Here is a 14,682-nt window from a genome sequence, read left to right on the forward strand (position 1 = left end):
AAAAAGAAGAGGGGAAAACAAAAGTGCAGAAATTAAAATTGATTCAAGGGCATTAATAACAGGAAGTTAAAGGAAGTTAAAATAAATACATTACACAACCTTCAGAAAAAAAACACAATTTTTTTGTTGTAGAATATTAGAAATCAGAATTTAATTTGAGAGACAATTTTTAACAAATTTTTCTACAAAAATTTTGGATCCTTTTTTTTGTTTGTTTTAAAATTGGCATGTCCCTGACAATTTATTACTTAAACCTTAAGTCTTAGATAAATATAGGAACAGTACTAATGAGGTCAGCAAATTGTTTGCTGTGCTATCGTTTGGTATTACTACTTGAAGCATTTTAATCCTCTAACGGGATTCTTTTCAGAAAGATTTATTCACCACTAGTTATCTGACTCTCCTTCTGCCCTTAAAGCCATTGAAGACCGAGATGCCGCAGCATCTAATTCTCCTCCAGATGTGAATATCTCTTCCTTAATTATTCTGAGGACTGGGCTTCTGTCCTACATCTGCTTCATCCATTCTTAGCTCTGGCTTTCTATTTCCCGCCTGACAATAGTCATCATCGGAAAGACTTGACCATCGTACAAGGTACAGTAAAACATATTAAATATTTGTTTTTGTATTAAAGCCATTATGGATTTCCTGGTAGTAATGATTAAGGACTAATGCTAGTCCGACGCGCGTCGGGGTCATATGTACCCCAGTTTGACTTTTCCTATGATTTTTAAAATGAAGCATCTTTAATAAATTTGATTTTTACTTATTGAGGGTTTTCTACTCAGTTCTGGATTTAGTTTTCCTTTTCCCTTTCCTATTGCCTTCATTAGCTACACGTCTTAACAGATTAATTTCCGATATCCTTTAATGTTTCCGCATTTGCAGAATTGGTCAGATCTGAACTAAAGCTCGTAGTGTACGGTCATGATGATTTCCATAGAGTCCAAAAATTATGCATATATATTAAAGTATGAATAAGGATAAAAGTTAGCTCAACATATAATGTACAGGAAATCAATAGTAAAATAAAGAAATTCAAAATGAAAGTCATATTAGAAAGTTCAGTTCAGAACTCAGTGAAGCTTGAGGGTTTGTAACAAGTTTGGATTGAAGGTTTCTTAACCCCTTCATGACCTTGGGATTTTCCATTTTTCCGTGTTCGTTTTTCGCTCCCCTGCTTCCCAGAGCCATAACTTTTTTATTTCTCCATCAATATGGCCATGTAAGGGCTTATTTTTTGCGGGACGAGTTGTACTTTTGAACGACATTATTGGTTTTACCATGACTTGTACAAGAAAACAGGAAAAAAATTCCAAGTGCGGTGAAATTGCAAAAAAAGTGCAGTCCCACACTTGTTTTTTGTTTGGCTTTTTTCTTAGGTTCACTAAATGCTAAAACTGACCTGCCATTATGATTCTCCAAGTAAGTACGAGTTCATAGATACCTAACATGACTTGGTTATTTTTTATCTAAGTGGTGAAAAAAAATTCTAAACTTTGCTAAAAAAAAAAAAAAAATTGTGCCATTTTCCGATACTCGTAGCGTCTCCATTTTTCATGATCTGGGGTCGGTTGAGGGCTTAGTTTTTGCATGCCGAGCTGCCATTTTTAATGATATGATTTCGGTACAGATACGTTCTTTTGATCGCCCGTTATTGCATTTTAATGCAATGTCACGGTGACCAAAAAAACTTAATTCTGACGTTTCAAATTTTTTTCTCGCTACACCGGTTAGCGATCAGGTTAATGCTTTTTTTTTATTGATAGATCGGGCGAATCCGAACGCGGCGATACCAAATATGTGTAAGTTTGATTTTTTTTTAATTGATTTATTTTGATTGGGGCGAAAGGGGGGTGATTTAAACTTTTATAAACTTTTTTTAAACTTTTTTTTTTACTTTTGCCATGCTTCAATAGCCTCCATGGGAGGCTAGAAGCTGGCACAACTCGATCGCCTCTGCTACATAGCAGCGATCATAAGATCGCTGCTATGCAGCAGAAATGCAGGTGTGCTATTAGCGCCGACCACAGGGTGGCGCTCACAGCTACCGGTGATCAGTAACCATAGAGGTCAAGACCATAGAGGTCTTGACAGTGGCATTTAACTAGTTAATAGCGGCGGGTGAATCGCGATTTCACCCTCCGCTATTGCGGGTACATGTCAGCTGTTCAAAACAGCTGACATGTCCCGGCTTTGATGCGGGCTCACCACCTGAGCCTGCATCAAAGCAGGGCTTCTGACCTCGGACGTACTATCCCGTCCGAGGTCAGAAAGGGGTTAATGTGATGGCACTATATTGGAAAGCACATTAAATAATCAACATAATAGATACATAAAATACAATGTAAATATAAAATGTTCTTCTTTTATAAAACCTAAAATTCGAAAATAAGTTGTCCCACATTAGTGGAAAATCCATTTCCAACTCCGAGAGCAAGTAGCATAACAGAATAAATCTCTGGATCAAGTGGCATCAGAATAAATCACCGGAATATTGTCCCATTGTCTACTTCTTCAAAAAAGAAGACAATTAATGGTTCCTCTTGAGTTGTCCTCCTCCATCTTCTCTTTTGGTCTTGAAATTCATCCTGGTCTTACGAAAATTGGGGAATGGGTAAATAGAAAGTTGTTTCCATATGTTGGACAAGCATCCACAATGGCAGCGCCTTGGGTAGACTCATTGTAGACAGAGGATCTTGAGCTTTGGTACAATAATGCTTTAAGTGCATGAACCCTTGGATCATTAAATTCATGATTGCCCCAAAAAGGATATCGATGCCATAACGAAATATATGGTAGGTTCATGAGATCAATGCCTTGTGTAATGCTGACTATTGAAGGATCGTAGGGTTTGGTTCCTGCATCTATAGACAGTAGATAAACTATTCAACCGGTATTACTCAAGCTCCTATGAATATATGTATGCCTCAACTATATATGTAGGAGCTCTATACAAGAATATGCTGTTATTAATTACATGGGTTGCACCATAAGTAGTGATTATTAGCCACACAATACAGTTTGACACCCAGTTACAATGGGTTGGAGCAGAAAGAACTCTGATTCTGGTTGATAATTTCCTTAGGTTGACTTTTTAAACTGCGGTTCTCCTGATGAAGAAGTTGGTTCAACTTCAAAATGCGCTGAGAATACTGCATGGCTTAAATCCTTCTTACATCCTCTATATTTTTTTTAACCCAGCATAGCATAGTAGACAACTACTCCTAGTTTCCCATTAAATGGCAGAAGTATAGTGAGTGCCCATTTAATCTTCATTGGCCAAGTATCTAATAAGATGTCGCTCAACGTTAGGCTGATAGATATAGTGTACTGCAATACGGAAATATGAGCAATCTGAAAAATTCCATGGGAATAACATTTTTTTTTAAAGTGAAAACAAATTTTTAAGTATTTAAAAAAATAAACAAATTACAATGATAATAAAAAAGTATACAAATTTATTATTATGTTTATGTTCATAATGACTCTTAGTATTTTTTTTTTCTGCACAGTGAGTTTTATGAACGTTACGGCTTGCGGAAAATTAGGAAATGCAACAGCAAATTATTTTTCTAAACAGTTTTTTTAATTATGTAACAGTCGAAAAACCAATATCTACTTATATTTTGTATCACTGTAACTGCACAGACCCACAGAATTAAGAAAACAAATTATTCATTGCACAAAATTGAAAATGTAAAAATCTATAGCGGATATGCTATTTTTCTTCCAACATGCCACAAAAAAAAAGAGAATTGAAAAAAGTTGATCAGTAAGTTTGTTATTCGTCAAAATGTTTGTCAAAACTTCCCTCTTAAAAAAACGATCTCTATATTGATGGGAAATGAAAAATTTGGCAAGTTCTTGCTCGTTAATACACTACACTAGCGTTCACCTACCTTAAGATTTGAGACGTGTCACCTTTATGGATTTGTGTTGGTTTAACTTTCTCATTTGGATCTATGTGCGCTATTGGGCTACAATTTTGCAAATCTAAAAGTAATTTTGTAAATCAAAACACACCAAAAAATCAATAATGTGGCCATACACATTACTCCTGATGATGAAAATGAAAACAGTAGTTCTAAAGGTCATCTGACCATCGATGACGATGTCTATTTATTTTACTTACATATCGCCATCATATTCTACAGCGCTGTACAGATATTATCATCACTGTTCCCATTGGGGCTCACAATCTAGATTCCCTAGCAGTATGTTTTTAGAGTGTGGGACGAAAACAGAGAACCTGGATGAAACCCACGCAAACGCAGGAAGAACATATAAGCACCTTGCAGATGTTGACCTTGGTGGGATTCCAGTGCTGCAAAGCCACAGTGCTAACCATTGAGCCACCATACAGTGCTAGCCACTGAGCCACCAGTTCTGGAAATGTTCAGTTTTTAATTATTTGTTGGGAACTTTATTCCAACGAGAACAGTTGGGTGTAGAGAAAATCAGAATCAGATGATTCATAAGTAACCAAAGTAGTAAATAATGATGCCAAATAGAATTTGCTTAGAGATTAGTATTTGGGTCACACATATCTATGTATTTATATGATGAGTAAATGTGTTAATCTAATCTCATGCAATTTGAAAGCCCCAAAAATCCACCTGAAATATTTGGCACGACACACCTGTACAATGTATTGCCACCTCGGTTTCCTTAGATATATAAACATTAACCATGAATACTACTCGCATATAATCCGCTCACATGTGTTGTTCTTGCACGCGATCCTCAATCCACAGTGCAAGATACAATCCAAAAAAGATGGATCCAACACATAAAAATCTTCTTTTATTCAATAACCATTAAAAGAATTACGAAACGTTCCATTTCACACCCTGTCCGATGAAAGCCCCTGATTAGTGGTTGACGCGTTTCGAGCCCAGATGGTTCTTGCATAATGCTGTTGATCGAAAGTAATGTTGAAAGGCCTTAAAGTCATAAATTTGATTGTTTTCATCTCATGTCTATTGGCAACTTTACAATTCCATTCCTTGGATCTTTCATTTCTGATGTACTGTCAAAGTAAAGATCTATTACATACAACAATATGTGCGAGTCCCTGTAGAGGGGCAAAGAGAACGATGGATCTTTATACATTTAAAGGTCTATATTGCAAACCTGTATATGCTAATTTGGTGACTGGACATACAATATGGCCTTATCCAATGTAATGGATGCAAGTACTATGAATCCATTCAAAACAGATCTGTAATATGGTCAGACATCCATAGGTGTGATGTTAGACTTCAGAAAGCGGGCTTGGGAGGAATGCGGGCAGTGCAGGAATGGACAATGGCCGTTTCGCGTGTTACCATTTCAAAGGGTCCCGGAAACGGACAGGCTGGTTTCACACTAGCATTTGGCAGCCTTCTTCCTCTGTTAAGCCCCACCCACTGCTGTGCTTCTTCCTTCAGCTCCGCCTACATTTGCATGCGTCCTGCTTACCCTATCTTTAACATGGGATATGCAGGCCATGCAGATGTATGTGGATGCCTCCGCATGCGTCGTTTTGATGCTGCGCTGACCTGCATCGAACACAACAGGTTGCATTTTGTTGCAGTTGGCGCAGCATCAAAACAACGCATCAGGGGCATCCGCATACATCCACATGGCCTGCGTACCCACTGTTAAAGATAGGGGACGCATGCAGACGTAGGCAGAGCTGAAGGAAGAGGCGTGGCAGTGGGCGGGGTTTAACGGAGGAAGAAGGCTGCCGTCCCAACTCTGCCAAATGCTAGTGTGAAACTAGCCTAACATGCGAAACGGCCATCATCCATTCCTGCAATCCCAGCATTCCTCCCAAGCCCCCTTTCCAGACACAAATGCCTACACCCTAGAGGTGAAATAAAGGATTTTTTGAGACTTTCTGCAACATGGTGAGTGCGGCAATTTTTTTTTCTTCTAAGTGTTTGCAAGGATATGTTAATTTCATTGCTGAGTGTTAGAGGCTGGGACTTCTCTGCCATGTGGGATGTATCGCAGGCACTGTTTGTTGCTCTCGTCTCCCATTTGGGTCCAGCCGCTGGGTCTGCTGCTTAGTGCAGACGTCGGTCCCAGCATTTTGCTCAGGCTCCTGTTATACATGTGGTTACTGCTGGATCTCCAGGTAAAGTCTATGGTAACCAGTGGTATACAGAGACAGCCCCGCTCTCTGGAGCCTAAGTCCAGAAATCTGTTGTGAATCCGCTTTTTGGGCTCCCCTGGTGGTTGCTGGTGGTACTGGTGACTTGTGTGTGCTTTGCTGTCTCAGTTCACCTGCTCCCATCAGTGTTTGGGAGTTTCCTATTTAGCCTTGCTCTCCAGTCATTTCCTTGCCGGTCATCATTGTAACCAGAGCCTTCGGTTGCATTTTCCTGCTACTAGTCTGCTGATCAGCTAAGTGGACTTTGTCCTTTTGTTTTGTATCTTTTGTCCAGTTTGCAGTTTTTGTTATTCTCTGTAGCTGGAAGCTCTTGCGGGCTGAAATTGCCACTCCTGTGTCATGAGTTGACACAGGAGTCTTAAAGTAATTTCAGGATGGTTTTTTGAAAGGGTTTTCAGTTGACCGTGAAGTCCTCTTTTGTATCCTTCTGCTATCTAGTAAGTGGACCTCTCTTTGCTAAATCTACTTTCATACTGTGTATGTCTTTTCCTCTTAACTCACCGTTATTACATGTGGGGGGCTGCTATCATCTTTTGGGGTATTTCCCTAGAGGTAAGCCAGGTCTGTTCCTTCCTCTACCAGGCGTAGTTAGTCCTCCGGCTGGCGCGTGGCATCTAGGAAGTCGTAGGTATGCTCCCTGGCTACTATTAGTTGTGTGGTAGATTTAGCTCACGGTCAGCTCGAGATTCCATCACCCAGAGCTCGTCCGTTATTTTTGTGTTCTGATGTTTCCCTGCCATTGGGAATCATGACAGTATGACCGGCCAATGTTAAAGTTATTGGCAGAAGAAAGGAGAGAAAAAAGAAGTCTGTAGATTTATTTTTTTTTTTCTCCCTATGCTTGCTGCATAGTTGGATCAGTTGTATTTCAGCTCTAATTACAGCCTTTGCCTTTCTCTCCTTCTAATCCTTGAATGGCTCTGATCTCACCTGTTTAAAGATGGACCCTCAGAGTTTGGCTGTAGGTTTAAATAATCTTGCTACCAAGGTTCAAAATTTACAAGATTTTGTTATACATACTCCGATGTCTGAACCTAAAATTCCTACACCAGAGGTGTTTTCCGCAGATAGATCTCGGTTCCTGAATTTCAAATATAATTGTAAATTGTTCCTTTCTCTCAGACCTCACTCCTCTGGAGATCCTGTCCAGCAGGTTAAGATTGTAATCTCTTTGCTGCGAGGTGACCCTCAAAATTGGGCATTTTCATTGACACCAGGGGATCCTGCGTTGCTCAATGTGGATGCGTTTTTTCTGGGTTTCGGGTTGCTTTATGAGGAACCTAATTTGGAGATTCAAGCTGAAAAAGCTTTGATAGCCCTATCTCAAGGGCAAGATGAAGCTGAGATATACTGCCAAAAATTTCGTAGATGGTCTGTGCTTACTCAGTGGAATGAGTGCGCCCTAGCGGCAAATTTCAGAGAGGGCCTTTCTGATGCCGTTAAAGATGTTATGGTCGGGTTCCCTGCGCCCACAGGTCTGAATGAGTCCATGACAATGGCTATTCAGATTGATCGGCGTTTGCGGGAGCGCAAACCCATGCACCATTTGGCGGTATCTTCTGAAGAGACGCCAGAGAAAATGCAATGTGACAGAATTCTGTCCAGAAGCGAGCGGCAGAATTATAGGCGTAAAAATGGATTATGCTTCTATTGTGGTGATTCTGCTCATGTTATATCAGCATGCTCTAAACGTACTAGGAAGGTTGACAAGTCTATTTCAATTGGCACTTTACAGTCTAAATTTATTCTGTCTGTAACCTTGATTTGTTCATTATCAGTTATTACCGTGGATGCCTATGTGGACTCTGGCGCCGCTCTGAGTCTTATGGATTGGTCCTTTGCCAGGCGCTGTGGGTTTGATTTAGAGCCTCTGGAAGTCCCTATACCTCTGATGGGTATTGATTCTACGCCTTTGGCTTGTAATAAACCACAATTCTGGACGCAAGTGACTATGCGTATGACTCCAGACCATCAGGAGGTGATTCGCTTCCTTGTGTTGTACAATTTGCATGATGTTTTGGTGCTTGGATTACCATGGTTACAATCTCATAACCCAGTCCTTGACTGGAAAACAATGTCTGTGTTAAGCTGGGGATGTCGGGGGGCTCATGGGGACATACCTTTGGTTTCCATTTCGTCATCTATTCCCTCTGAGATTCCGGCATTTTTGTCTGATTATCGTGATATTTTTGAGGAGCCAAAAATTGGTTCACTCCCTCCCCACAGAGATTGTGATTGCGCCATAGATCTGATTCCTGGCAGTAAATTTCCAAAGGGTCGTTTGTTTAACTTATCTGTACCTGAACATGCTGCTATGCGAGAGTATATTAAGGAGTCCCTGGAAAAGGGACACATTCATCCTTCATCTCCTTTAGGAGCTGGTTTTTTCTTTGTATCTAAAAAGGATGGCTCTCTGAGGCCTTGTATTGATTATCGACTCCTGAATAAAATTACAGTCAAATATCAGTATCCGTTGCCTTTGCTGACTGATTTGTTTGCTCGCATAAGGGGGGCTAAGTGGTTCTCTAAGATTGATCTTCGTGGGGCGTATAATTTGGTGCGAATTAAGCAGGGGGATGAGTGGAAAACCGCATTTAATACGCCTGAGGGCCATTTTGAGTATTTAGTAATGCCTTTTGGCCTTTCTAATGCACCTTCAGTCTTTCAGTCCTTAATGCATGATATTTTCCGTGAATATTTGGATAAATTTATGATTGTGTATTTGGATGATATTTTGATTTTTTCTGATGACTGGGAGTCTCATGTTCAACAGGTCAGGAGGGTTTTTCAGGTTTTGCGGGAGAATTCTTTGTGTGTAAAGGGTTCAAAGTGTGTTTTTGGGGTTCAAAAGATTTCCTTTTTGGGGTACATTTTTTCCCCTTCTTCTATTGAGATGGACCCTGTCAAGGTTCGGGCTATTTGTGACTGGACGCAGCCTACTTCTCTTAAGAGTCTTCAGAAATTCTTGGGCTTTGCTAATTTTTATCGTCGATTTATAACTGGTTTTTCTGGCATTGCTAAACCTCTGACGGATTTGACCAAAAAGGGTGCTGATGTTGCCAATTGGTCCCCTGCTGCTGTGGAGGCCTTTCGGGAGCTTAAGCGCCGCTTTTTGTCTGCCCCTGTGTTGCGCCAGCCTGATGTTTCTCTTCCCTTTCAGGTTGAGGTCGATGCTTCCGAGATCGGAGCGGGGGCGGTTTTGTCGCAGAAAAGTTCCAACTGCTCAGTGATGAGACCTTGTGCGTTCTTTTCTCGAAAATTTTCGGCCGCCGAGCGAAACTATGATGTTGGTAATCGGGAGCTTTTGGCCATGAAGTGGGCATTTGAGGAGTGGCGTCATTGGCTTGAGGGTGCCAGACATCAGGTGGTAGTTTTGACGGATCACAAGAATCTGATTTATCTAGAGTCTGCCAGGCTCCTGAATCCTAGACAGGCACGATGGTCGTTGTTTTTTTCTCGGTATAATTTTGTGGTTTCATACTTACCGGGTTCTAAAAATATTAAGGCAGATGCTCTTTCTAAGAGTTTTGAGCCTGACTCTCCTGGGGATTCTGAACCTGCTGGTGTCCTTAAGGATGGGGTGGTTTTGTCTGCTGTCTCCCCAGATCTGCGACGTGCTTTGCAAGAATTTCAGGCGGATAGACCTGATCGTTGTCCGCCTGGTAGACTGTTTGTTCCTGATGTTTGGACCAGTAGAGTCATCCCGGAAGTTCATTCTTCTTCGCTGGCAGGTCATCCTGGAATTTTTGGTACCAGAGATTTGGTGGCTAGATCCTTCTGGTGGCCTTCCCTGTCTCGGGATGTGCGTGTTTTTGTGCAGTCTTGTGATGTGTGTGCTCGGGCCAAGCCTTGTTGTTCTAGGGCTAGTGGGTTATTGTTGCCCTTGCCTGTTCCGAAGAGGCCTTGGACGCACATCTCTATGGACTTTATTTCTGATCTCCCTGTTTCTCAGAAGATGTCTGTCATCTGGGTGGTGTGTGACCGTTTTTCTAAAATGGTTCATTTGGTACCATTGCCTAAGTTGCCTTCCTCATCTGAGTTGGTCCCTCTATTTTTTCAAAATGTGGTTCGCTTGCATGGTATTCCGGAAAACATCGTTTCTGACAGGGGAACCCAGTTCGTGTCTAGATTTTGGCGGGCATTCTGTGCCAGGTTGGGCATTGATTTGTCTTTTTCGTCTGCATTCCATCCTCAGACTAATGGCCAGACGGAGCGAACTAATCAAACCTTGGAGACTTATTTGAGGTGTTTTGTGTCTGCGGATCAGGATGACTGGGTTGCCTTTTTGCCGTTGGCAGAATTTGCTCTTAATAATCGGGCCAGTTCTGCCACTTTGGTTTCTCCTTTCTTTTGCAATTCAGGGTTTCATCCTCGTTTTTCATCTGGTCAGGTGGAATCTTCGGATTGTCCTGGAGTGGATGCGGTGGTGGATCGGTTGCATCAGATTTGGGGACAAGTGGTGGACAATTTGAAGTTGTCCCAGGAGAGGACTCAGCAGTTTGCTAACCGCCGTCGTCGTGTTGGTCCTCGCCTTCGTGTTGGGGACTTGGTGTGGTTGTCTTCCCGTTTTGTCCCTATGAGGGTTTCTTCTCCTAAGTTTAAGCCTCGGTTCATCGGTCCTTATAGGATTTTGGAGATACTTAACCCTGTGTCCTTTCGTTTGGACCTCCCGGCATCTTTCGCTATCCATAATGTATTCCATCGGTCGTTGTTGCGGAGATATGAGGTACCGGTGGTTCCTTCTACTGAACCTCCTGCTCCTGTGCTGGTGGAGGGTGAATTGGAGTACGTTGTAGAGAAGATCTTGGATTCCCGTATTTCCAGACGGAGACTTCAATATCTGGTTAAATGGAAGGGCTATGGTCAGGAAGATAATTCTTGGGTAACTGCCTCTGATGTTCATGCCTCGGATTTGGTTCGTGCCTTTCATAGGGCTCACCCAGATCGCCCTGGCGGTTCTCGTGAGGGTTCGGTGCCCCCTCCTTAAGGGGGGGGTACTGTTGTGAATCCGCTTTTTGGGCTCCCCTGGTGGTTGCTGGTGGTACTGGTGACTTGTGTGTGCTTTGCTGTCTCAGTTCACCTGCTCCCATCAGTGTTTGGGAGTTTCCTATTTAGCCTTACTCTCCAGTCATTTCCTTGCCGGTCATCATTGTAACCAGAGCCTTCGGTTGCATTTTCCTGCTACTAGTCTGCTGATCAGCTAAGTGGACTTTGTCCTTTTGTTTTGTATCTTTTGTCCAGTTTGCAGTTTTTGCTATTCTCTGTAGCTGGAAGCTCTTGCGGGCTGAAATTGCCACTCCTGTGTCATGAGTTGACACAGGAGTCTTAAAGTAATTTCAGGATGGTTTTTTGAAAGGGTTTTCAGTTGACCGTGAAGTCCTCTTTTGTATCCTTCTGCTATCTAGTAAGTGGACCTCTCTTTGCTAAATCTACTTTCATACTGTGTATGTCTTTTCCTATTAACTCACCGTTATTACATGTGGGGGGCTGCTATCATCTTTTGGGGTATTTCCCTAGAGGTAAGCCAGGTCTGTTCCTTCCTCTACCAGGCGTAGTTAGTCCTCCGGCTGGCGCGTGGCATCTAGGAAGTCGTAGGTATGCTCCCTGGCTACTATTAGTTGTGTGGTAGATTTAGCTCACGGTCAGCTCGAGATTCCATCACCCAGAGCTCGTCCGTTATTTTTGTGTTCTGATGTTTCCCTGCCATTGGGAATCATGACAGAAATCATCTTACTGAGCATGTCCGTGATGTGGCACCTTGTCATTGGTGCTCAGACACTGACTGCTCTGGTGATGTGGCAGCTCCGGATTGGCCCACGGGCGACACCCCATCCATCTGGGTGTGAGTGTTTGGGGTGGAGCCAAGCGCATCAAGGGCTTCCAGCGCCGCATGCAGCCATGCAAGCGTCACTTGTGTTTGGAGTATGTGTGGGTGGATTCTCTACTGCTCTGTCTGTTTTCTTGTGTGTTTAGCACAGTAACAGCTACCAGTGGGATGTCAGTGATCTTGTCAACATGTGCTCGGAGCTGGCCCTGTGTCATTAGAATTCCGGCACCTCTGGAGAGGAGATTGGCTGTGTGAGTTCAGGGCTGGCATCAAGCCATCAGAATTCCAGCTCCTCCGGAGAGGAGGTTTGCTGCGTGTTCTTGCTGACTGTGAGTTGCTCTGGTCTCCCATTCAGGCCCAGCCACTGGGTCTGCTGCTTAGCGCAGACGTTGGTCCCAGCGTGTGTGTGTGTGCGTGCGCGTGTGTCTCTCTTAGCATCTGTCTCTGGCCGTGTGTCCGGTTAGCACAGTTGAGTTACAGAGCAAGCCCAACCACTAGCTTAGACTTTCCTGAGAGAGCGATAGAGTTCCACACCTAGTTTGCCATTTGCTTCTACCTCTGCGGGTTTATCAGGGTATTGCACTTTTCTTATTGTTTTGTGCCGCTCGGTGGTTAGCTGGGCTAGGTACCTATATTTTCTGTGCCATTCGGTGGTTAGCTGAGTTGGTAATTATATTCTTTAGTGCCACTCAGTGGCTAGCTGAGCTTGGTACTCTGCGTCCTGTTCGCTCTGTGTGGTTTTAACGCAGTGTGGTCACTAGTTTTTTATCTGTCACTATTCACATTAGCAGCAGTTATTCATCTTTGCACGGTGGACCCGGGGTTGTGATTGCACTTTATAGTTTAATTTAATTTAGTGCAATCCGCCAACCTTAACACTGAGCACCATAATATTGTTTCATGTGCTGAAGGAATTCAGTTAAATAGAGGACCATTAGTTAAAAGGCATGAAACTGCTGTTTGGCTCTGGTGCAGTTCACTTTTTTCTTCTTTTATGATGTTAGACTTCACCTTCTGGTACATTCATATCAATGACTTGAGTTGAGCAGAGATGTATTAATTGTCCAGGAAACAAACATTTGTAATTGTGGGCAGAGCATAAAACCTCTTTTAGCTGATATTCTCGGTTATGTTTCAAGACTTCTTAAAGCGAACCTGTCATCGGACCTTAAGTGTCTAGTTTTTACTCTTATTATATCCTGCTATACTCTTGAGTATTTGAGGTTTGTTTTTTTTAAATCCGCCATACGGTTCCATGGATATTGGCCTTTTTATTTAGTGATATTTTTAGGGGGGATCCTCTGGGGCGTGTCTTTTGGCTGCTTTGCAGGAGACTCGCCTCTTTAAAAACCATAAAAATTAGAGCTATATGAAAGGTCCATATCTCTGGAACCGTATGGCAGATTTAAAAAAAAAAAAACAGCAACAAAATACTCTGGAGAGCAACAGTAACAAAACAAGAGCAAAATCTGTCCACTTTAGAAATGGTAACAGGACCACCTTAAAGGGAACCTGTCACCCCCAAAATGCCCCCAGAAGGGGAGCTAAGCCCACCGGCATCAGGGGCTTATCTACAGCATTCTGTAATGCTGTAGATAAGCTCCCGATGTAACCTGAAAGATGAGAAAAAGAGGTTAGATTATACTCACCCAGGGGCGGTCCCGGTTCTGTTCTGGTCCAATGGGCGTCGCGGTCCGGGGCCTCCCATCTTCTTACGATGACGTCCTCTTCTTGTCTTCACGCTGCACTCCAGTGCAGGCATACTTTGTCTGCCCTGTTGAGGGCAGAGCAAAGTACTGCAGTGCGCAGGTGCTGGGCCTCTCTGACCTTTCCCGGTGCCTGCGCACTGCAGTACTTTGCTCTGCCCTCAACAGGGCAGACAAAGTACGCCTGCACTGGAGCGCAGCGTGAAGACAAGAAGAGGACGTCATCGTAAGAAGATGGGAGGCCCTGGGTCGGACCACGACGCTCATCGGACCAGAACAAAACCAGGACCGCCCCTGGGTGAGTATAATGTATCCTGAAAAAGGAGAAAAAGAGGTTATATCGGGGGCTTATCTACAGCTTTACAGAATGCTGTAGATAAGACCCTGATGCCGGTGGGCTTAGCTCACCTTCGATTTTGGGCGTGACAGGTCCCCTTTAAGGCGACTTACAGCATAGCCACCTATAGATGGCATTAGAGTGAAAGATTCCTTAATCTCTCTTCTGCAGAGCGTGTTTTAGAGGGGCTCGCCCCTAGTATTGCCCACCAGCTGGCATTTCACAAGGAAATGGATAAAACTAGCTCACTCATGGAAAAATAAGCCATCATTATTCCAGTTCTATGCCCAGGAGTCGATGCAGAAAATCAGTAAATCTGAAATACAACGGCATTGACCCATGGCATGACCCGAGCATTGGAGAAATACAGAGACTAAAGAGCACTAATATTGATAAAATACCACTGCAAAATGCCATTTCTGATAGGGATCCTCTCGTATATAAAATGGTATCAGATCTGCAGGCAGGAGGTTATAGAGCAGGAGGAGCTGATCAGATTTATAACAGTATAGACTTTGCCCTGTGTCAGCACATGATCAAAGCTGTGTGGGAACAGATGGTCACCCCGACGCACACCGCTGTGGTCACCTGCCACCATAGAAATTGCATCTGAAGATGCACAGAGCTTACAATGATGGAAGGTGGGTGCCAG

The 14,682-nt window shown here is 42.9% G+C and overlaps 1 protein-coding gene across 1 annotated transcript in view; it reads left to right on the plus strand.

The window, feature by feature from the left end:
* The first annotated feature begins 215 nt into the window (after window positions 1-215).
* The window catches only part of LOC143768600 (excitatory amino acid transporter 2-like), a 186,980-nt gene continuing 172,513 nt past the window's right edge, over window positions 216-14,682 (plus strand). The window contains exon 1 of the mRNA XM_077257237.1: window positions 216-594. The gene's annotated coding sequence lies outside the window, so the exon portion shown is untranslated. The remainder of the gene's footprint in view (window positions 595-14,682) is intronic.

The sequence above is a fragment of the Ranitomeya variabilis genome, chromosome 4 (genome assembly GCF_051348905.1).
Source record: "Ranitomeya variabilis isolate aRanVar5 chromosome 4, aRanVar5.hap1, whole genome shotgun sequence".
NCBI classification, from domain to species: domain Eukaryota; kingdom Metazoa; phylum Chordata; class Amphibia; order Anura; family Dendrobatidae; genus Ranitomeya; species Ranitomeya variabilis.